The sequence below is a fragment of the Halictus rubicundus genome, chromosome 6, assembly GCF_050948215.1.
Source record: "Halictus rubicundus isolate RS-2024b chromosome 6, iyHalRubi1_principal, whole genome shotgun sequence".
Lineage (NCBI taxonomy): Eukaryota > Metazoa > Arthropoda > Insecta > Hymenoptera > Halictidae > Halictus > Halictus rubicundus.
This window is the reverse complement of record NC_135154.1, coordinates 1,260,520-1,284,630: the sequence shown is the minus strand read 5'-3', so window position 1 is coordinate 1,284,630 and position 24,111 is coordinate 1,260,520. Positions and strand designations below refer to the sequence as shown.

Here is a 24,111-nt window from a genome sequence, read left to right as displayed (position 1 = left end):
TCGAAACTTTTTGCTTTGGCATCATTCCTTTATCACACACGTTTTTAAGTAAAATATTGTAGAAACTGTTTATACAAGTAGTTCATGCAATTTTTCTTAACAAAACTGGAATAAATTGAGAGACGTAATATTTTTTTTGGTTTTATTTTATGTTATATATTTTTTTATTGTTATATTTTGCAATTTAATATTACGTTATGTGTAAAGAGTATATTCCTTGAACTATTTTTAACGTTACTACAGTCTTTAGTTAACATGCTATTACAGTGTGCTTCTTTTACACGGTCTTGGAACATATTTTTCCATATTTTGTTAGACTTTTCCTCACTATGGTTGCTCAACTAGCAACTAGCATTCTTTATCTCTTCTTTACCTCTTTAGAAGAGGAAGAGGGGATAGCGATTTTCTTATTTCGGAATAAAAAGCGTCGTCTTATATCGGAATAAAATTGTGCGTGTAGACGGTCGCCGAGTTTATCCCCACCGCTACTGCGACGTGTCACGAATGACCCCGGCACAGAATACGGAGGGTTAATTAAAACAAGTTCGTGTAAAAGTAGCGGTGTTGAATCGAAAAATAAAATCACAGACTATCGCATTAATTTATACTTTCAACTTTTAATATCTAATGTCGATAATGCTATTCTATGGACGAGATATTTCGCTGATTAAATGAATAATTAGGAGGGAATAGTCAAATTTAACACGTTGAATGCTACGTCACCCATATGTGGGTGACGGAATTATTTGTCCAGGTTTTAAAATAAATTTTTACGTTGATATATTCATTGTACTAAATTTGATTAGGATCTGTAACATGCAAGAAAGTTGAAGGACTACTCAGTATCATACACTTAATTTTTTCAATTTTTATTTCAGTAAATAAGTTACTTTGATTTTATGGAATTTTTGGGGTTTCTAGTTTGGCGATCAAAGTGTTAAACCAGCACCTACGTTTAACCACCATATGTTTAACCACCATCTTGAGAAAGAGAAATATTTGCATTATTAATAGTATAAATTATTATTAGAAGTACTAATTGACTATAAGTTGGAAATTTAGTCCAACCGTTGATCGAAACTTAGGTACTCTATAAATTATTGCAAAACATTAAAATTTTTTCAAATTATATAAGTACCATTACGTGTTAGTTAATTTCCCCCCTTTTGTAGATTACATTAAAAAAATAAATTCCTGTACTTTTGGCAAACTTTTAAAATCAGATGTTGCATATCATCAACATCATCTACTTCATCTTACATTATTTTATAAATGTCGATTTTCAGACTCGCACTAAAAGTTGAGTCACCCATGCGTGGGTGACATGACAGTCGAAGTATTAATAAAAAGAACCATATCATGTGCAGTGGGTAGTCATATTATTAAAACCATCGCGCCGTGTAAAAGATATTTCAATTTGATAAATAACATTGCCAAATTTTGTTACCAAATGTATATATTCAATTTGTAAACGTGAATACTTTGCAAAACAGTAAAACATATTTTGTGTATCTAGGATTTCATTTAAAAATCGATTTTTTAAGGTTTCATGTCGCAACAACTGCTAGGTTATTGAAGACATCGTAATGTAAGCAAGGATGGGTTACATTGTTTAATGTATCAATTTGGTTTATTGATTGTTTCAGAGTAAACACATCAAATCATGTGAACAACTCAAATAGTTTCACCACCCACTGTATTTTATTAAAGTTTTCTGTTAAATATTTCATAAAAAAGTGAAAAATATTCAATTTAGCTGGTGTTTCATTTTAAAATTAATTGTTTCAGGGTAAACACATTAATTTGCGTGACCAGCTCCAATAATTTTATCACCCACCGTAGTTTATAAAATAAGTTCAGGACAATCAAACGACAGGATTTATGCTGATTTAATCTGACGTCGCAAAACAGGTAATAATACGCTGACACCAACATACACTCCTCAAAAAACTTAAAGCATCACCTCTACGAACTCGAGAAATTGGGCCAATTTTCAAGTGATCATAACTCCGGCAAAAATTGTTGTATCGACATCGTTAAAAACTCATTTGAAAGCTTGAAGTCTCTACTTTCAGATACTTTCTCACATTTTCACCTACGTTGCTTTTTAACTACAATCATAGCGTTACAAAGAAGACTTTGACAGTAACAAAAAATTTTGTTCAACTTCCAGACATTACATGGCGAGAGATAAATTTTTTTAATAAATCGCGTTACCATCATTTGAAAATGCTTGCTTTCCTGTACCAAAAACCTGGTGACAAGGTACCTTATGGCAAGCGGCAATCGGCGTACCTCGGTTCGTCTTCGGGTGTTTTCGTCACTTGCGTCGGTAGGTGCGCATGCGAATAGAGAGCACGCTTGAGCCGAACGCCAATGTGACGATCTAACGCTATTAGCCTCATGTTATGCGAACCGGTAACTTTAGACACCTTTGCCATAGGTAAAAAAAAACTGTGGCAACGGGTTCATCAGGGCTCAATCGAATCGGCAGAATCTCAGCTTCAATCTGGTTTTAAGATGTGGGTATTACGATAATTTCTCGCTGAGATATAGCGACTTGAATAAAAAATGGAAATTATGCAAATTTTAAGCATATTTTTAGAAAGACCTGGTATATTGAAATGTTAATGAAATTGAAAAAAACAAAAGGAGTTTCTTCAAGAGAACGAAATGCTCTTTTTGCACAAGATTCTACGATGATTTTTTCGCTTTCTAGAGCCAGTTAAATTTAAAAAGGCCATTTTTGCTTTAATGTTGCATAACTCGAACAAAAAAAAACCGCATCAAAATGATGGTAATGCGATTTATTTAAAAAATGTATCTCTCCCCATGTGATGTCAGGAAGTTGAATAAAATTTGTTGTAACTGTCAAAGTCTTCTTTGTAACGCTATAATTGTAGTTAAAAACTAACGTAGGTGAAAATGTGAAAAAGTATCTGAAAATAGAGACTTCAAGCTTCCAAATGATTTTTTAACGATGTCGATACAACAATCTTTGTCGGAGTTATGATCACTTGAAAATTGGCCCAATTTTTTCGAGTACGTAGAGGTGATCCTTTAAGTATTTTGAGGAGTGTAGTTGGCTCAGCACGAGAGCAAGTCGGAGACAAAAAGAGAGATACAAGTTTCCTCGTGATTTAACATTGACCAATCGTATTGCCGGTTAAGGGAATTCCAGCTGTGAGATACTTTACAAGCTGTGTGTAAACGCCGCGCTGGAATGAGATTTGCTCGGGTTACACGTTCTGTTTTCTCGCTTTTTCTTCTTTACGTGTGTTTTTATCGGTCGCGGATCACGTCGATTACATCATTGCCCGACCAGACGTAATGGCGATGCCATGGTCATGGCGGAAATTTCCTTCCCGCGACACCAAAACTCGAGGACAAGAAGATAAAGGCTACAAATGGCACAATCGCGCTAACGTCGCTCGGGCCTCGATCAATTAACTATGAACTAGCCTCTCTACCACACATGCAACTGTTAAAATCACGAGACAGATGATCGATAAAGAAATTTCGCTCAAATACGTTATCTACTTTCAAGAATGAGATTAAAGGATTTTTCCAAAGTCATCCGTTGATACCCCGTCGCCAAGGCTCGAGGTAATCGATGGAAACAATTTTGATATAACTTTGATCCTGTGTCGATGGAATTTATAGCGAAATCAAGAAGCATTTTAACACTAAATAGAGTCTTTGCTCGAAAAATGTCCCAAATATCTAGCCTGTAATTGTCCTAGAACTATCCCCACTACCGCGGGGTATACCCCGTGAGAGGCTTCTGGAACTTCGCTGTTCTTTGCTACGTTCGGCAATGGATCAAAGAGTAGTATCTTCAATCCGATAATTGTCCCTGGCCAGACCCATGCTTTGGACAATTATCGAGTGGATACTGTACCTGATTCTCGAAAAATTGTTTACATGTACACTGTGATAATTTCGTAAAAAATGATCCTAAAACAATTTGAACTCATTTTAAAGCTACAGTCTTTTTTTTATATAAGACGTTGGCTTCGGACGGCTTTCGATGTATTACAGATTAGGGTACCTATTCGGCTTGACATTGTTTTCTTTATAGGTCCCAAAAAGTTGTCCGGCCTGAAAATGAACACTGTTTTGCGACTGTAGAGACTTCAAGCTTTCATCGATTCTAGACTCAGAATGTCCCTTTAGAGGGGACATCCGAGTGCAAAGGGTTAAAATGAGCCCAGGCTTATGGTTGTACTATTTGTTTTTACCAAAAATACGGGCAACCATCAAATCAAGGTGACCTGTTGAATAAAACAAAAACTTAGTAATCGAGATTTGTAATATTAATTACTTTTCCAGTCCTGCTTCATTTTTCAGATCGTAAGCAAAGACATTCTGCATCACCGTAAAAATTATCTAAATCATTAAGATATCGCTCACTACTGACGAATGAGTAATAGCTGTGCCAACTACCGTAAAGCCTTTTTATTGTCTTCAACTCCGTATCATATGACACATTGTATCTTGTCAATGCGCGTAAGCAAAAGGATTATTAATACTTATTGCAACCTCTCGAAAGCAGTTATCAGTTCTAACAATTCTTTAAAAATGGTGTCTTTGACCGAAGAAAATTTATACGTTACTTGGCAATCCTCCTACTTCGAATTATGAATCATGACGACTCTTACTACTATTTACACCCCCAACAAAAACCGAATATCTGTTGAAGACTATTTTTAAAGCTTAATGAATATTAAAAAAGAGATATTAAATTTTTTTCATTAAAATCAGTTAATATACAGGGTATCCCAAAAAATTTCGGAAATCCTTGAAAACAGTGGCTTCGTTTTCCAGTTTTTAACGAAAAACACGGACCAATGAAAGCGCGGCAATATCGATCGGACTCAGGCTCGGCGACAGGTTCCGCTGAGCGTAGCGTTGCTATTGGCCGAGCCAGAATCATGTTTTTCGTTAATAACTCTTTGACAAAGACCCGAATATTTTCGTAAAGGAAAAAGTTGCTTCAAATGACCTCAGAAAGCAACCCTTAAAAAGTTTTCCGACAATTTTGGGATAAAAATATATATGTTATATATCCCTTTTTTAAATATTCATTATACTTTAAAAATAAGTATTATTTTAATACTTTATTATGTTTATTTTTAATAAGTATTATTACTTTAAAAATAAGTAATATAGGCACGGTAATTGGTACCCCGACAGTAATTGGATCCATTACCCCTTACTGAGAAGAAAACGATTATTCTAAATGTTTAAGGAATTACAAAAAACAATAATTCGTTAATGGAATACTTGTGATTAAATCGTGAATGTTCACGTAATTTTCGGTTTTGAAAAGCAAATTGTCAGTCGATGTTAATGAGAAACTTATTTCCTGTACGAAAGATTTTGATACATTCGAAGTAACATAAAAATTATGAATAACGTTAGTACAGTGTTTACTCTACATATGTCCCAAATGCCTAGCCGATAAAAGTCCCAGAGCTATCACCACCGTCGCGGGTTATGCTATCCTTTTCTACATTCTGCGTGGATCAAAGAATAGTATATCCTGGTCGATATACAGGGTCATCCGTTTTTAAACGGCCAAACGTCAACCAGCTATAGAGGACCCCAAATGGAACAACTTTCACCCCTAACACTTTTTTTTATTTGAAGTTATTTCATTCAGTCTCCACGGCGTGCCCCATGTCAAAAAACCAAGATCCAAAGGTTATACAAAAAATTTGACTTAATAAAAAAGATGCCCCTATTTATTTTAAACCAAACAAAGGAAAAATCATCAAGATACATAATTGCAGTCCTAATATATTTAATCTTAAGTGAACGTAAAAAATGACGGGTTTTTGCAAATATCTAAAAATCAAGACCGAATCAAAAAAAGTGTTAGGGGTGAAAGTTGTTTCATTTGGGGTCCTCTATAGCTGGTTAACGTTTGGCCGTTTAAAAACGGATGACCCTGTATATCCCTGGCTAAACCCGTGTTTTGGACATATATCGAGTAAATACTGTATAATCTCTATTTTGAACGAAGAATAAAATATGTTGTAAGACCATAAATATCTGCGATCTACTTATAATTATTGCGAATGCTAATAAATACAAACTGTAACACAGGTCTGTTATATAAATAAGATAATAAACTTGTGATTGTTCTTACGAAATTTACGAATAAATTATTATGAAAGTTGCAATATTAGTAAAAGTACAACAACAATTTGATGATTTCTTGTTTTATCCAATTACTAGAAATCTTTTGGAATAATTTAATTTTTTTAAATTTATAATTTTTTGTCGCATTAACTGCTAGGTTATCAGCAACATTATAAAATAAGAAAGGATAGATTATATTATTTGCTTGATGAGTTTGATTTCTTTGATAAATTCAAGTGGGTCATTTATTTTTTTATCACTAATTTCGCAAATAAATCATAATTAGAATTCCAATTTCGCGCATTTATGACGAACATAAACAGGCGCCATTTAAAATAGTACACAAATTGTTACGAGCATCTAAAAACATCGACGTGTACCATTTTCAACTTATTAAAATTATTAAAGGGAGAAGGAACTTTTTATTTGACCTTTTATATTTCGTGGTTTATAATATAATTGCCGACATTTCATTATATCTGTATATTTAGTTTATTTATGTTTATTATATTTTACATATTTTATACTTATACTAGATTATACATGACTCTGTCAAGCGCATTTTAGTTCTTTTGGATCATTAGAAGTAAGAAAAAATAAGATAAATATTCCGTATGTAAGATTGTAACGGGTGAAAACCTAAACACAATAATTATAATAATAACAATAATAAATAATAATTAATTTTAATGAAAATAGCTGTCAATTTCTAGCCTCTTTCTAATTTTGTTTTTATTAATGAATATTGTTTGATATTCTTCCTAGTTTATTTATTTTATTGGAAAATAAGCAAAAAAATAGTTCAAAGAAATGATGTTGCACCATGTTCAAGATTAATTATCGAGGAAATATGTACGCCACGTAGGAATCCAAACAAAATGGCTAACATTGAGATATAGTGTCGCAACCATCAACGGCAAACTATGCGATTTATATTGATAATTGCTTAGATATTATTGCGAAGTTGTCAGTGAAATCTGCTCTACGGCATCGTTATCGCTTCCAACCGCACGAGAAACCTGACACATTCGAAATGAAACTCTTTAAATCCGTTTTCAATGAAATACTGTTTCATCCAAGAAAATAAAAGAAATATATTTTTTTTCAGTCGTACGTCAAAAAATAGAAAATATTCGCAAGTTTGAATACATTTGCTAATGATCAAAGGGAATGATGGAAAGTTTTAAATCTGTTTTGATGCCAATCGAAAGCTTCAAAATACAACAGCGATAACACAGTAGCTCGATCGAATGAAATAAGCGCAATTCTTCGATCTTGAATAGTGACGTTATCTCGTCACTATCGAATTCCTTTGGCTTCTGATTGAAAAAGATAAAAGAGTTTCAAACTTTTCCGATAGCCAAAGTATAGGGCCAAGGATACATAAATGCAAGACTGAAAATGACACACTTATACAGGGCGAGTCAGTAAAAATTACTGACTTTATCATTATTATTTATTTATTGGCTTTATCAAAAAATGTTAGCAACGAAAAAAAATGTACGGTGTCATTTCAAAAACTCACGATCACCATGATATCTCGGAAAATGTAGGGCCTGAAGAAATCGAACCGCGTCTTTCTAATGAGCCCCCTCGAATAAATTTCATTTCAAACATTTTCTGATAAAGTTAATAAATAATCATTTCAGGTGGTAATTTTTACGGACTCAACCTGTATTATGAGATGTTAATTTAATTATTATTAATTGTAGATGTATTTCAAGTAAGATACTGTATTCACATTATGCAATAACATCATAGACAAACATTAATTTTACTTCTCGACAACGGAAAAATCGTGAAAACGTTTTATGCAAACAAATACATTAAATGTTTCAGAACAACTGTTGCAGTTTTATATCAAACTTATGATTTTATAAGAACTCTAACTTCATTATTTAAACACCCGAATTATTATCTCGATATGCGTACCGAATCTTACATAATTTGCGATCCTATATGCAATAATATTGGGTTTGGACGAAAGTTCAGAGCGTTTTTAAATAAAAATTCGAAGAAAAAATTAAGATATTTATTTATAGGTTTATTGAATGCAAAATTACCCCAAAACTGAGAAATGGTAATAGAACAGAATAGAAAATATGTTATCGAATAGATATCTCAATTCTATCTTTGAATTTTACAAATAATGATAATATTATTACAAAACACTAAGTCTTAAGAAAACACCTACATATTTTAATATCACGCCAATATTAATAAAAATAATATGAATATACAATACAATAAAAATGAATAAGATCAAATGCAAAACAGTGGTCATTTAAAAAACTTAAAAATGCTGTTCCATTTTTACCAGATAATTATAATTATTAAGAAAAGAAGATGGCTGTCTATGTAGCTGCTATAGCTCGAATTTGCAGTCTAATGATTGTATTGACTAATTTTAAGACTTTAAGACTACACACTTTTCTAATACACATTTGATGTCACAAAGAAACGTATTGTATAAGAATTGTCAGGTTCAGGATTCGAATCTGTTCCCATCCTGAATTGTCAAAATCTCGCACATGTAGAATAATATGTAAGGACATACATCTACTTACATAAGGCTTCGTTTGGCGCTAAATAACTCGTTCACGAAATCGTTAAAGTCGTTTCTACCACTCGCCGGCTATCCTTGATAGGAAGACGCAACTATGGGAAAATTTTCTCACTCTCAATTGTCAAAGTGAACAAAGTTATTGTATTGCATGAACGGCGCAGTACAAGCACGTTTCTACCACGTGTCACTGTACACCGGCCAAGATTATTCAAATGTCAAAAGTTTCAACACCGAATCGTCCGTCAATATTTGCTCAGACATCGTTGTCCCCACTTTTGTCCCTTTTGCTTCCGATACGAATCGGCAAGGTTAACGGAGACCCGTTTCAACCAGTACAGTGTTTACTCTATATGTGTCCCAAATACCTAGCCGATAAAAGTCCCAAAACTATCCCTACTGCCGCGGGGCATTCCCCGTGAGGGGTCGTGAAGCTGGAGAGACTTCGGTCGCTGAGGATTATAACATAATACTAATCGGTGTGAGACCAGGAGACCACTACTAATCCATTAACAAAACTTACTTATTTTTCATTATTTCCCATTTTCACTATTGTCCTTTCCTACGTTCGGCGTGGATCAAAGAATAGTATCTCCTGGCCGACATATGTCTCTGGCTAGACCCGGGTTTTGGACATATATCGAGTAATCACTGTATCTCCAGGACGAATGTGAATTATCTGTCGCTCCTTCGAGAAACCGTCTCCGATTTCATTAGCACATTCTGAAGAAAATAACACTTTTTCGATTGATGTAACTTTGTTTCTATTTAACAATTTAATCTTCTTATCAGTCCCCGGATTCGTACAATATCCTCCCATATTTGAATAAAGATATATTAGGTGTGCTTAAACACTAGAACTACTGGAGAAGTCAAAATTACAGAGGGAGGGTCCTCATTTTTTCTTTTAGAAATATTGAAATTATAAATATGTTTTCATGAGAACATTTTTTAATAAACTTCTCTATCGAAGTAGATATTTTTAAAAAACTGGTACGGAATCTAAACAAACGCAATTTTTATGTTATTATAAGACAACGTCCGCCAGTTGCATTTAGTGCTTGGTAGTTCTAGTGTCAATTCATTGACCTTTCTTTGCGAATTCACTGATTATTGGATTGCGGATTTTTATGCAGAATTATTTGCATCGATAACGACGAACCAAACAGAAATCTCTTTCTTCCTTTAATAATTTTAATAAGCGGAGATCAGTGACGGATTTATACTTCCGCCGACTAGGAGCTACCTCTACCCCTCTGCTCTCCTTTTAAAGGTCCAACTCCCTTCTCGCACGCTTCCTTTTACGCTTTCTCCCTGTGGGTTCATCGATAGCACAAAGCACAAAATCATTAGTACCGCCCTAATTTTGTTCAACTTATTTTTCAGATATGGGGTAGTTAGGTACTTGCAGTCTGCAGTCGCCTCTCGTAGGGTTTAAAGGTTTTTTGTCATTTCATACAACGTCATTTAAAAGTGTTATTTTTATTTTTAAATGGGTTAACGTGGGTTACATTTTCATGTATTTGTTTTTATTGTTGTGATTTGTGCCTTTAATAATCCCCCCCCCCCCACATCCGCCACTGGCGGAGACTAACACATCGTAGCTCTTAAATTCTTTTAATCTATCTCCTGCTTTAAACTGCACCTACTAATTTTTACCATAAATGCATAAAATCCGCAGTCTACTGATTATGTACAAACAGTTCGATTGCATTCTACCCTCGAAAATACTCTCCATAACTTTATATGCAGTTACTCCATGCGACTAATCCCTTGCCTTACAATTCAATTTGAAGGTTTTAAATGAAAATGTACTATCTCGTTTCGTCTAATATTTGAACCAGTTAGCTGTTGCGACCTCTTTGAAAAATGTGTACCTAAATTGCGTCGCAAAAATTAAGCGGTGATGTGTATACTTGTCAAAACACAGATATGTGTGGCAGTTATAATATGGAATTAAGTTGTAGAACATTTTCGCAAAGGAAAAAAGTATTTCTAATGGCCTTAGGAATCACCCCTTTCAAAGAAGTACAACATTTTTCGGACACCCTGTGTATAAACCCGTAATGGCTTCAGTGATGACTATTACAAGAAACCAATACATTCACAAAAAAAATTCATACTATACAGTTTTATCATAATAATTATTTATATATTTTTATTTGTTTCTTTTCTTCCGTCTTGGCCTCTAAATATTTCAAACATCTAGAAGTTTACGAATATATTTTAGTTTTCACTAAAATTGCACTGTAAACAGCAAATTATACTACTTTTTACGCATGACGAGTATACTCGCCATAACACAAGATATTGCCATTTCTTCATGACGAGTATACTCGTCAGAAACAGCTAACTGATTAAATAAGCATCGATGGAGAAGAAAATAATTTGTATTATTTCAAAATCAATGTAGATTACTTAGATTGTTACTACATAGGTAAATTTATGATGGAAAGTTAAAAATAATCTTGGACGTCTGAAACATATGTCGTTTCAGAAACGTTATTTTAAAGCAAAGGATTCATAAATAAATCTTCAATATGCTGAAAGTTTTGAATTATAAGATAAAGTTACAATTAACTGTGAGAGCCACGAATTAATTTGTATACCTAACAAATGTGTTTCGATAATAGAACAGTCACCCGTTCATTCATTTCTATAATTTATTTTAATACTACAGGGTGTCCCTGGCTTACAGGGTCACACATTGTCAGTATATTCTATGGGTCTAAACAAGAAAGAAAGGTTGTTTAACGCTTTATTAAAAAGTTATAAACAAACAGCAGAACTCGAAGGGAACAGTTAAGCGATATTTAAGCTCGTGTAGTTTTTACGCTGGCTGTACTTACTATCTGAAGTCATAAAATTAATACTACTTTTCTTTTTTATTCTAATTATTACTACCAACCACTTAATACTAATTAATACTGCTGATACTAATTTTAATTAAAAATTCGTAGATGCAGATAATGTTCCATTTCAAAAAGGCCACCGTCTTTAACAATAAAAGATTAATAGTGATTAAACAACATTAATTTAACATAATTTAACTTAATTTATTCAATATAGAATTTATTATCGTGCGAAGTTCATTTGTATCTTGTTTCGTTTGAGTGAATAAATCATTAATTCTCTGTTTCAGTATATTACGCCTATCCATTCTCGTTTTATAAACTTTCTCCTTTAAAATTCTCCACACACAAGTTGCGTAATATTCCATATTTTTGTTTAAAACTTTTTAATAAAGCTGTAAAAAAACCTATGTGCATATAACATTTTTTCTTATTTATAACTACAGAGTATACTGACAAAGTTTGGCACCTTAAACCTGGGTCACCCTGTATATTAAAAGTACTTTGAAATGCCATTTTTACTTTAGAACAAATGAAATGTGCTTAAATTTTTCAATGAATTTCTCTTAATTTTAAGTGATTACCTACTCTGGACGCGAACATTTATAGTTAATTGATGAGGTAATTGATCGATCGTGAAGCAGACAGAAAATGTAGAAGTAACATACTTCATAAAATAAGAGATTAAACAAACTCTGTGATTTGTCGGATCTTTGACGAGTTATAGTTTCATTAATACGATTGTTACAATATATTTTATACGAATAATAAAACGATGGAGTAGAACGTCGCGTCGATTAAGTTGCCTGAGCAATAGGTGCCGGGAAGCTCTGAAATGCTAATTGAAAAAAGAATCTGTCGCTTTTATTTTTGAGTTCGGTGTATGATCTAATCCCGTCTACAGTCGTCGTGGATGATCGCCAAATATCAACGTCGAACGAACAATTGACGAAAATGTTGCACCACACCGATCATTCGTGGATCCTGACGTCACGAAGAACAGAACCAACGAAGTACCAACGCTTCTAATTAATTAAGAGTCCTCTCGATAAAGCATATCTTTAATACTAATGAATGCGCTCGCAAAGAATTTAAACGACGCGTTTAGACGCAGCCCAAAATAATACTAAACGATCCGAATTTCCGTAATACATAGACTGCGAATTTCATGCATTTGTAACGAAAATGATTTAGGAGAATACGGAACTGTGAAGACGGAAGAATTTCAGAATACAGTAAGACCACGATTATCCGAATCTTCGATGTCTGAAGTATTTAGAGCAGTGCTGGGCAGTGTCGCCAGATGAGGGGAGGGAGTATGAATTGAGAGAAAAAAATTATTCTCTCTCTGCCAGTACCGGAGTATAACACGACAAGGACGGAACGCGTCATGTGACTAGGCCGTGGCGGAAGCATGGGTGAATAGTACGGTAGAAGGGGAAATTAGAGTGGGTGAACAAGTCCTGATCTGGCGGCTCAGATGCTGAACACGTTTGCATCTATTGGTGGCAAAACTGTCCCCACTGTAGCGCCCACTGTCCCCTTCCACTAGCACCGTTGCCATGGAGAAAGGACGCACTTCGCTTGTCGCGAGTAGCTACGAAGGTACACTCCGGTCCATAAATCACCGGACAAAAGCAAATTAGTAATTAGAACAAGAATACAAGTTTCGAGCTTGATTTTATTGTTTCATGTCGTTATATTCAGCTATTCACGGCAATATTTGAATGCAAAATTAAAAATATACATATAGAATTTGAATAAATGGCGAAGAAAATAGATTGAGAAATTGTGGGATGAGTTAGATACATTATATAGAATAAAAGAAACGTGTCCAAAATCAAAACAGCGCTTATGGACAGCTCTAGAAGCCAAATTGGAAAATAATTGTCCTACTAAAATTTAAAAAATTAATCGGCAGAATGCCACGATTAGTTCTAGCGGATGTATTGATGAAATGAAAATATAAGATATTTTCGTCAGATTTTTGACATACAATTCTCCCACAATATTCCCCCACTCTTTCTACTCTAATTTCCCCTTCTATTGCGCTATTCCCCAAGTTTCCGACGCGTTTCGTCTCTGTCGTGCTTACTCCGGTACTGGCAGAGAGAGGGTAACTTTTTCCTCTTGATTAGTGCTCCCTCCCCTCATCTGGCGACACTACCTATGTAGTTCCCCGGCTCTGGAAATAAAGTCAAGCTAAGAGTGGTGCTGAAGAGTGGGAGAACCGGCAAACTAATGGTAGGAGTCTCACAGCAACGGCGGAGAAGAAGTTTCCCGGGTCTGCTTTAAAGTATCTCCATATACTTCAAACATAAATACAGTGTTCTCGATGTATGTCTGTGACACGGGTCTAGCCAGGGACATATATCGGCTAGAAGATACTATTGTTTGATACACTGCCGAACGTAGGAAAGGACAGTGAAGCTCAAGTGGCCTCGGTCGCCGAAAAGTGTAAACATTGTAAGCAAAGCTCCAATCGAGCTAGGTGGTCCCTCGCGGAGTATATGTATAATCTGAGGTGATCCGCATGCAACTCGATTCATTGTACAAATGAATGAACATTAAATCTAACATTATAACGGAGTGACTGTTCTATTGTTCCAACAGTCATGTCTCCCTGTTCAGTTCGGATAATCGAGGTTCTACTGTGTTGTTACACAATTTTCGACTTATGAAAATTGTTAAAAAGACAAATACACTTTTATTTAATTTCTATTTCCGACAATCGACTTGGGAGATTTTTTATTTTGCATAAAGATCTGCGTTATAGTGATAGAACTTTTGTTTTTGTGATAGCATGAAGAGGGAAGAATAAATACAATAAAGTTCGATCGAAAGTTTTGTCGAATGAAATGTGATATAGTATTGCATTAGGATTTTTCCCGGACAAAACTAAGCGCTTCTTCTCCAGAGATTGTTATCTATTGAAAAAGAAGCTCCGCGTCGGTGCGAATGTTACGTTCGTACTCATGCAGGATGACAACGTTTCAAAATTTACAACGTCCATACGGATTAGTCTTATCTTAATTTCTGGATCAGTGCAGCGCCGTAAAATAAAACGTCAGACAACGTTTATAAACGTAGTACAGCGTCTAATGAAAACATTATCGAAACCCTCGCATAGTTTCCGGTTTCCATCGGATAGTTCGGTGTGTAGTGTGCAGACATATCGACTGAAACCGTTCGCATGATAGGGCACTATCACGTGCCTACATTTCGTTTATCGGAAATGATAACTTCACGCGTCTCAATATTCATAAAGATAGCTATACAGGGTGCCCCAAAAATGTTGTACATCCTTGAAAGGGGCGATTCCTGAGATCCTTTGTTGACTTCAGGAAGGTTCTCAAGTAGCTTCTTCCTTTACGAAAATGCTCTCCGCGGTTTTGTTAAGGAGTTATTAACGAAAAAACACGGACCAATTGGAGCGCAGCTACAGCGGACGGATTCCGGCTCGGCCAATGCCAACGCCATGCTCTGCTGTAGCCGTGCTCTAATTGGTCCATGTTTTTCGTTAATACTTCTTAACATTTTTTGTAAGGGAAGAAGTTCCTTCAAATGACATTTGGGTGAACATTTGCAATATTTATAGAATATTGACATATAACATTTTCGGGACACACTGTATATTGCTCAGAAATATTTGACCAGCAGTAGCAACTCAAACAAGGAAAGAAACTATCTATGGGATAATTAATGCAACTAATAAGACATTTTTTTAAACACTAAACTGTTATCATATTAGATTGCAGATGATTATTTTAAAAGAAAAAAAGTATTATACTGTTTCCGTTATATGTTTCACTGTTATTAGTATTAAAAGAGATATTAAATTTGTTTCATTAAAATCAGTTAATGTATATGTTATTAATATAGGCACAGTAATTTGGCATCCACACAGTAACGGAGTCCCTTACCCTAGATGTAAAAAATAATATCTTGTTGTTCGTAATAGTATTTTCTTTCTCCGTTATTTAAGAAAACATAGAAAATTTAAAACACTATTTGCATGCATACTATGTATCAGACAATTTCGTAGATTCGTGTTGCTACACTGAATATACGTCCGTCTCTTATCGCTGATAAGTTCGTTCTTTTGTCTCCGTCGTTAGAAGTTTAGAGCGCTAATTTAAAAAAAAAGAAACTTTCAAATACTAGTGTCTTTCTGAACAATTTTTGCAGAAAGAAGTTCTTTCGAATGTGTCTTTAGAATGAGATATCAAATGAAATCAATTTCTATTTAGGTTAGAGCCCATGAAAATTGATAAATTTGGAAAGACAATTTTTTCGAGAATTTTTGTTCATAGTCATTTTCTAGTTACTTAGAGTGTAGTGACACGAATGAATATTTATTTCGATAATGCTATGTTTCCATTATGTATAATATCTCGGGTATCGTGAACGTATAATTTCACACAATATATTAGACAGAATAATTAAGTTAATGCTAACATTTTATACAGATCAGTTAAGGACATTTGTCTCTCAACTTTAGTGCAATTTAATTCACGAAATCGATATAAACATGAATAATTTCAACGAAATTTCTCGAGTTGTCGGAAGTTTTTAAATTTTATATAACATTAAGAGACGATCTTTCAACCTCCCAATGACAAACTAAAGCAAATATTCTCTACTCTGATAGGCGATCTGCCATTTTGTGAGTATTTGTAAAATTGTAGCAGATCCTGGTCGAAGGATCCAACGAAACGCAATAATTTCCCGACAATTGAATACATAAATAAACAATTATGAAGCAATGGTACCTGCTGTGAAGAAATGATGGAAAAGTATTCCTACTGATACAGACCGTGCACACAACGCACCAATGATTCTTTCCGCTCAATCCATAAGCGACTGAACTGCGAACGATAATAATTTCTATGGCAATGTGTACACATCGAATGTCAACAAATGTAGGAATGAATGACGATGATGACACTGTTAAAGTGTCTGGAATACCGTTAATGAAAATACCCAATACTAAGAAGAACCTATGTATCTGTGAATACTTATAACGCTTACATAATCGACTTGCAAGAAACAATAATTTATAATTATTGTAAAAAATGCATTTTATTTCGACTTATTTTTAAGAGATTATCAGTTTTACAGCCAATTTTGCAGAAACTTATCCTTACAACTGTCGATAAAATTATAATAAACGTGATTCAAGAAATTAATGTACAGCGTTATTTATAATTTACATTGCGCTTTATTTCGATTTATTTAGAAGCAATTATCAATTTCATAGATGGCAAATTGTTCGGTCAATCTGCAAAAACTTGCGCCGCTAATTACGACAACCGACAAGAAATTTGTGTTCCATAAACGTGACTCAACAAATGAATCGCTTGCGAATCGCACACGTTTGAAGCTCTATTTATTGTGCGAATGATTGTGTCATTGTGGCTCAATAAGTGATTTGCTTCCGAATTACACACATTAGAAGCGTCTATTTGCGTCGTCGATGACTGCGTGTGTCTGCTCGGACGATCAACCGTCGCATTCGAGCGACGAGAATCATTAAAATTGAATGAATTAATAAACATGAGAACACTTTTCGGACACTGTCCAATTAATTCTACGATCGCGTTCAGATTTACCATGACCAATTGAGATTTATTTCGTCGCGAAACGTCCCCGTCGACTTGCTGTTTCAATCAATTTCCCACAATCATGATTAGTTAAAATAATATTGCGGTCTTTATTACACAATGTAAGATCATTTTGACAGAGTAGTGAAGATTAAAACAACGTACGAACCAGATAAAAGAACAGAGACGGAGAGTGAAACAGATATTACGATGACTCACACATTTATTCGCATACTATACAAATTATAAACCACCCTGCAGCGCCATTTCTATTTATTTATTATTATACCGTCCATTTGCAGAATTACTTTATGATATATGATTTTAAACTTTCACACAAAGTGTCAAATTTTATATAAATTACCAACGATTGAATATTTCGCTCTATTAACATGTAATTGTTCGACATTTATTAATATTTCATCCTACAAATTTGTTTTTATTTTTTCAAATACGTAGAGTGCGGATATCATGACTTTATAATAAAAATTAATAGGTTAAATGCAGAAAGACATTAGAAGAATTCAAGGACACCGTTATATTAATATAGACTTTTTACGATGATTAAAATAGAAAATATAAATCCATTTAACTTCTGCTTCACACAATTGACTTGGACAATTTTTATTTTGCATCAAGACTCGCAGTCTAATAATAAATAATTCATACAATTCTGAGACTGCTGAACTTTTGCACGTTAATAAGAATTGAGTTGCGAGAAAATTTGAAAATTTGTGTATGATAAATATTAACCTCCCGACGATTAAACACCGGTTTACGTTGCCGTGAGCATAAAAATCGTCGTATAGTACTTGCTCAATTTCTAACAATTAAATTAACTTTACAGAAACAACAAAAATATTAATCTAGAAGAAGTAGAAGAGGCCTGGATGATAAATGTCACGGAAATATCCCCACTGCCGCGGGGTATACTCCGTGAGAAGTCATGAACCGAGGCCTCTGGAGTTTCGCTGTTCTTTTTTACGTTCGGCATGGATCAAAGAATAGTATTTCCTGTCCGATATATGGCCCTGGTTAGGCCCGTGTTTCGGACATACATCAAGTAAAGCCTGTATTTTAAACAACACGTTTAAGAAAATTGATAAATAAAGATGTGAATAGAATCTTAAGAATTAACGGTTGTGAAAAAGGTCCGGCATCCGAGAGTTAACCATCAGTTACACTACGAGCTAAAAATCATTATTTCGATCTAAAAGAAGCGATCAACCCGGTAAGTATGGCGCCTGTTAGCGCGAAAATAAGGAAAAATCTCAAGTAACGCAAATAGTGGCTGAAGTAGCCGGAGAAAGGCCCTGTAATATCCCTCTTGGTCGCGAACCGATTGATCAGTGTCACACACATCCTTACCGGGTGCTATCAAAATTTTCTCTCTAATCTAAAAGCCGCTGCCCGATAAAACCATCAAAATAAGTACGCTCTCTCTCTCTCTCTCTAAAGCGACGACGCGTGTCTCCGCGCCGCCGACAACGAAGGCAGAAAACATCGAACGCCGTTACACACGTGTGTCCACAAGTACGTCGGCAACACGCTCTCGCGACATCCGCCGGAGTAATTTCGTTTCGCAAGACATAGTCGATCGTTTTTTCTCGCGTACGCAGAAATCGAACGCGAAAGGCACGAACGACGGAGCTAGGAAAAACTAGCCGCCCTGTCTCCCTGCAGTGGCGTCTGTCCCAGATATAAAACAGTTTATATTTAAATCCTTCCGCGGATCTATCTGCTTCTATCGAACGCAGTTCATCTTTGTGCGACTCTAGATGGAATCGAACTGATCTGTATCGATCGATCAAATGCTTTCTATTCAAAACCACGCTCCCCCTCCCCCCTTATTTTCAAAACGTCACTCGAACTCGTTTCTAAAAAGACACTGCAGACAAATCGCAGACATAAGTGGCTCCAAAATTAGTGTCAACTACGTCTGGCAGATATCAACACGCTCGCAACCAGCATTTGTTTCGCTGCTTAATCTCCTCGTCAAAAATGTTTTAACAAACGTAACGTACCTTAAATATTAATACAGTTTAACGAAAGAGAGTCATAGAGTCCCCGAGAGAGATGTTTTGTTACATTCAACGCATCACCTCCACAAAATGTTAAAACAATTTAGCAGGAAAAAAGCAATAAGTCTCTGAATACTACATATATTGTGCACTATGACTTTAAACAACGAAGTGAATGTTTTGTTAAATACAACGCATCTCCTTCACGAAATATTAAAACAATTTATCAGAAAAAATGAAGTGAATGTTTCATTAAATACGACGCATCTCCTCCGCGAAATATTAAAACAATTTGTCAGGGAAAAAGTAATAGTGTCTCTAAATGTTACGCTGTTCACTATGGCTATAAACAAAGTGTACATAATGAATTTAAGTAAACTGCGAGATTATGAACATCACATATTCTTAACGGTAGTAGCGAACGTATTGAAATGCAACACAAGCATTATAAAATGCATGTCAAAGATCGAGTATGGAAATTGCAAGAAAAATATCGATGTGTAATTTTCCGTGAGACAAGAGACAATTTTTATTTTACTAGTAATTAATATATTAATTCAATTTATTTATCTAGTCATTCATTGACGAAGTTTAACACTTTCGCTACGAGCGACTTCAAAAAATTCGGTAAAATCATTGTGACTTATTTGAGGATATACAAATGTAAAAATACTGGCCTTTCTTGTATGTTGCATTAGGTTACGCCGAACGTATTAAAATTTATTGCCAAGTATGTAGAAACAATTCCCCGTTCGGGCGTGTATGGAAGATACGCATATAGCAGCGAAGGTGTCGAGAAACAGTGGGTGATCGTGCGACTTACTTTTTCGTTGTCAATTCAGAGTATCCAGATACGAGTGGAGATACTGGTAACCCATGGATGATGGCGATTGTCGGCCGATCCGTAAGCACGTGCAACGGTCGGCTGCTTCCGCGCGACTGACAACAGAGTCGCGCTACTCGAGAACACACAGTCCTCGACCACCGAAGACTGCTTTGACTCCTTTCCTTGCTACCACTTTGCTGCCGCCAGTTCCGAGCCGTGTCTTTCTTGGCTTTCCTCCGACGCTCGGCGACCAGGACCGAACACCGAACCACGGTGCCTCGATAAATACTAGGTACCCAGCTGGACAGAACTGAGTGCAATTCTGTTTTCACACACGATTCTTATCCCCCCCCCCCCAAATTAAAAGAAAAATTTCATCCTCTTTCTGCAGGAGTTTTTTCGTTCGCTGCCTTAGTGAAAACGATGTAAATCAATACAGTGTTTACCCTATATATGTCCCAAATGCCTAACCGATGAAAGTCCCAGACCTATCCCCACTGCAGCGGAGTATACCCCGTGAGTTCTAAAGCTTCGCTGTCCTTTTCTACGTTCGGCGTGGATCAAAGAATAGTATCTCCAGGCCGATATATGTCCTGGTTAGACCCGTGTTTTGGACAAATATCGAATAAACACTGTATTTGCCGATTTGGTTTAACACCCCATCGTAATCGTAAGCTACGTAGACATTCATTTCTTTTTTTAATTAATTAATGGAGTTGAAAACAATACAGCAGTATTTTTAAATCCTTCAAATACCTTGACTGTTTTTCATTTTGATCAACTCAGTTTATTATAAATGCATAAAATCTGCAGTCTAGTCATTAAATAAACTAATTGCAATATAATTTTAACGTGGCTTACACGAGACCATCCTACGATATTATTGTGTTTTATAGATCTTTTACTTGCAACTTTACCTGCACTTTTGAAATCAATGAACAGTTGAGAGTCTGTTAATAAAATTGTCCAACATCAATTTTGTTTATAATCTAGGAAATTATATGGATGAACATAGTATAAGTTCTTCTGAAATCATTATTTAAAATTATCGAGGTCCTTTTAGACACAGCTCAGACATTAAAAGAGTCTATTAATAGCCTTTCGACAGATAACGTGTTAACTCATCATTAGCCAATGATTAACTGCTTCGACTTGGACCATTTTTACGTTAGACGGGTCAAAGGGGCAAAGCTACGATAGAACCTCGATTAACCGAACCAATCAGGAAGACGGATAATAAATCTGTTACTCGATCGCAGACTAAGTGCTTATTAATTGGTACAATAAATTGTGCTGCATATGGACCATCTTGCATAAATAGTTTAAATGTGAAACATATTCAGGTAATCAATAATACAGATATGGGGTTCGAATGATCGAGGTTCTACTGTACACTCAATTATGTCGTTACAGTTTTGGTGTACTACTAATTAAACGAAAAACTTAATTTCTTTTTTTTATTCCTTTTATTATAGCATTTGAAACTTCAGTAGAGGTTTATTATACTTACATGTGAAATGAGCAATAGTGTAGGGACACAATTACTGTGCCTATATTATTTATACTTAAATTGAAATTCAAAGATATTTATTAACAAATTAAGATATTTATTCACAGGTTTATTCAATAACATGCTAAACCACATCAAAAATAGAAAATGGTCATAGAGCAGAATGGAAAAAATGTTACTGAATAAATCTATGAATATCTTCATTTTATTTTCGAATTTTAATTTCAAAACGCTGCAAACATTCAATAAGATTACAATAATATATAATAATATTGATTCCTTATGTGATGACCCAACAACGTCCATGCGATCTAAATTTTGGACGTCCCAGGGACGTCCATTTGTTACGTCCTACGGACGTCTTTGGGACCTGGATTTCAGACGTCACATTCGTTTTTATGTCCCAAGTACGTCCATGGAATCTAAATTTTGGGCGTCCCATTTTGGACATCCGAAATTTAAGTAAACGGACATCCTCAGGACTTAAACTTCTTACGTTCTAGGATGCAAGACATATATTTCGAGACTAAATTTCGAATGTTGTAATGTATTTCGAACAGGTAATATATGTAACAGCTTGTAATGTATTTCAAAATAGTTCGATATCGGTTCCGGTTCTCGAAACAAAACAAAAACTTGTAAAATTTGTATAAAGAAAACACAAATTTGTATTATTATGTATTATTTAAATTATTATTTATTATTATTCATTATTTGAACAATTTTTTAAATAAATAATTTTTTATATGATGCTTACAAATTTATTTATATATTCATTATTTAAATACGTATTTATTATTTAAGCAAGTATTTAAATAAATTGTTATGCTGCAAATTTATACAATGTAAATTCTTATAATGTGTACAAATTTGTTTAAATACTTATTATTTAAATAGTTATTTATTATTATTTATTATTCAAACAATTTTTAAATGAATAAATTGTGATAATGTATAAAACTAAACTTTTTATTATTGAAATAATAATTTATTGTTAAAATATTAATTCAAATAAATACATTTTTGTAACGACCAAAAGAACATATACATAGAACATAACAATGTAGGATCGCATGGCTCAGCGCGGAAGCAAATCATCAAGTAAACGGTAAGTTTTGAGTTCGCATCCTGCCAGCTGTATACAAATTTCTGAATTGTAATAAGGTCAGTTCGAGGACAAAGTTCCTGATATATCGTATCATCGAGGAGAGATGTTACCGTGTTATGTTTACACTCCTCGGCGTCCGAGGCCTCTCGAGCTTCGTGGTCCTTCATGGGGTACAACCCGCGGTAGTGGAGATAATTCCGTGACATTTATCATCGAGGTCTTGGTGACATATATAAAGGAATCACTGTATATGTAAAGTAGATAAGAAGTATATATATAAAAAGTAAATGAAGTATACATATAAGAAGTAATAAGAAGAAGAAGAAGAAGTAAGAAGCAAGTATAGTTTATTATATTATATTATTATTTATTATTATATTATTTTTCAAATATTCATTTCACATTTTTTTAATATTTACGTTGTATTTTTTAAATATAGCAGGATATGTGAACGTTATTTACTAGTTTTAAACATTAGGAAAACATTTCATACACAGATTTGTAAATATTCTATAAACGTCCCGTTAAGGTCCTGAATATGTCCAGACGGAAGTTCATAGGACGTACCGTGCGGATGTCCTATGGATGTCCTGCGTTCTAAGTGAGACCTTTGTAGGACCTATCTGGGACGTATCTGGAACATGTCTGGGACGTACGGACGTTATTTGGACGTCCCTCGGACGTACAGAAGGTCCGGTATGAACGTCCATGGGAAGTCCGGGTGCTATCTGAGATACATTAGATACATTAGTTAAATATTTAGATTGCAGTTAATTGGTGTTAAATAACGTAAAATTTACATTAACTGAAAGATAGAAGTAAATAATAAGTGGAAGAAAGAAATTTCGTTGAACTTGTTCGTTTCTTTACATTTTGACATCGTTTGGTACAACATTAATCCATTGACAATCTAAATGAAAAATTTTGAAAAACTTTTCTTGCATATTTTGTTAGCGATTGTTGAATTTAATATGAATTAAGTCTGCCATGACCTAAAATCAATAGTGTGTGCTTCCAAGAAGCGTTCAGTCATTCATCACATTACATGTATCAGGTTTTTGTGCCGAAAAAGTTTTTGTACCAAAAGAGAAATTGAATGCATAGAAAGTTGTTTTTTATCTGTTTAGCTGTGAGGAAAAACCATTGGCACATATTTTGCAACCGTTTTGTCCAGTTAGCCTGCATTATTAGAAATACAGTGTTTACTCTATATATGTCCCAAATGCCTAGCCGATAAAAGTCTCAGAAATATTCCCGCGGGGTATACCTCGTGAGGAGCTATGAACCGAGGCCTCTAGAGCTTCGCTGTCCTTTTCTACGTTCAACGTAGATAAAAAAATAGTATCTCCTGGCCGATATATGTCCCTGGCTAGACTCGTGTTCCGGACATACATCGAGTAAACACTGTACTGTGCGAACAACCTTTGAACCATGAAAGATATCACAATGAAATTTGCACTGGAAAATATTATCAAGTTTTT

The 24,111-nt window shown here is 34.7% G+C and overlaps 1 protein-coding gene across 4 annotated transcripts in view; it reads right to left on the bottom strand.

Annotated features, from left to right (window-relative positions):
• The window catches only part of LOC143354974 (proton-coupled amino acid transporter 2), a 120,680-nt gene extending 100,426 nt beyond the window's left edge, over positions 1-20,254 (bottom strand). Inside the window, exon 1 of one of the 4 annotated variants that reach the window (XM_076789392.1) lies at positions 20,010-20,254. The gene's annotated coding sequence lies outside the window, so the exon portion shown is untranslated. Of the gene's footprint in view, positions 1-8,714; positions 8,766-18,533; positions 18,565-20,009 lie in introns of those variants that run through there. The other 3 variants (XM_076789396.1, XM_076789393.1, XM_076789394.1) reach the window with 3 other exon arrangements.
• Between the last annotated feature and the right edge of the window lie 3,857 nt (positions 20,255-24,111).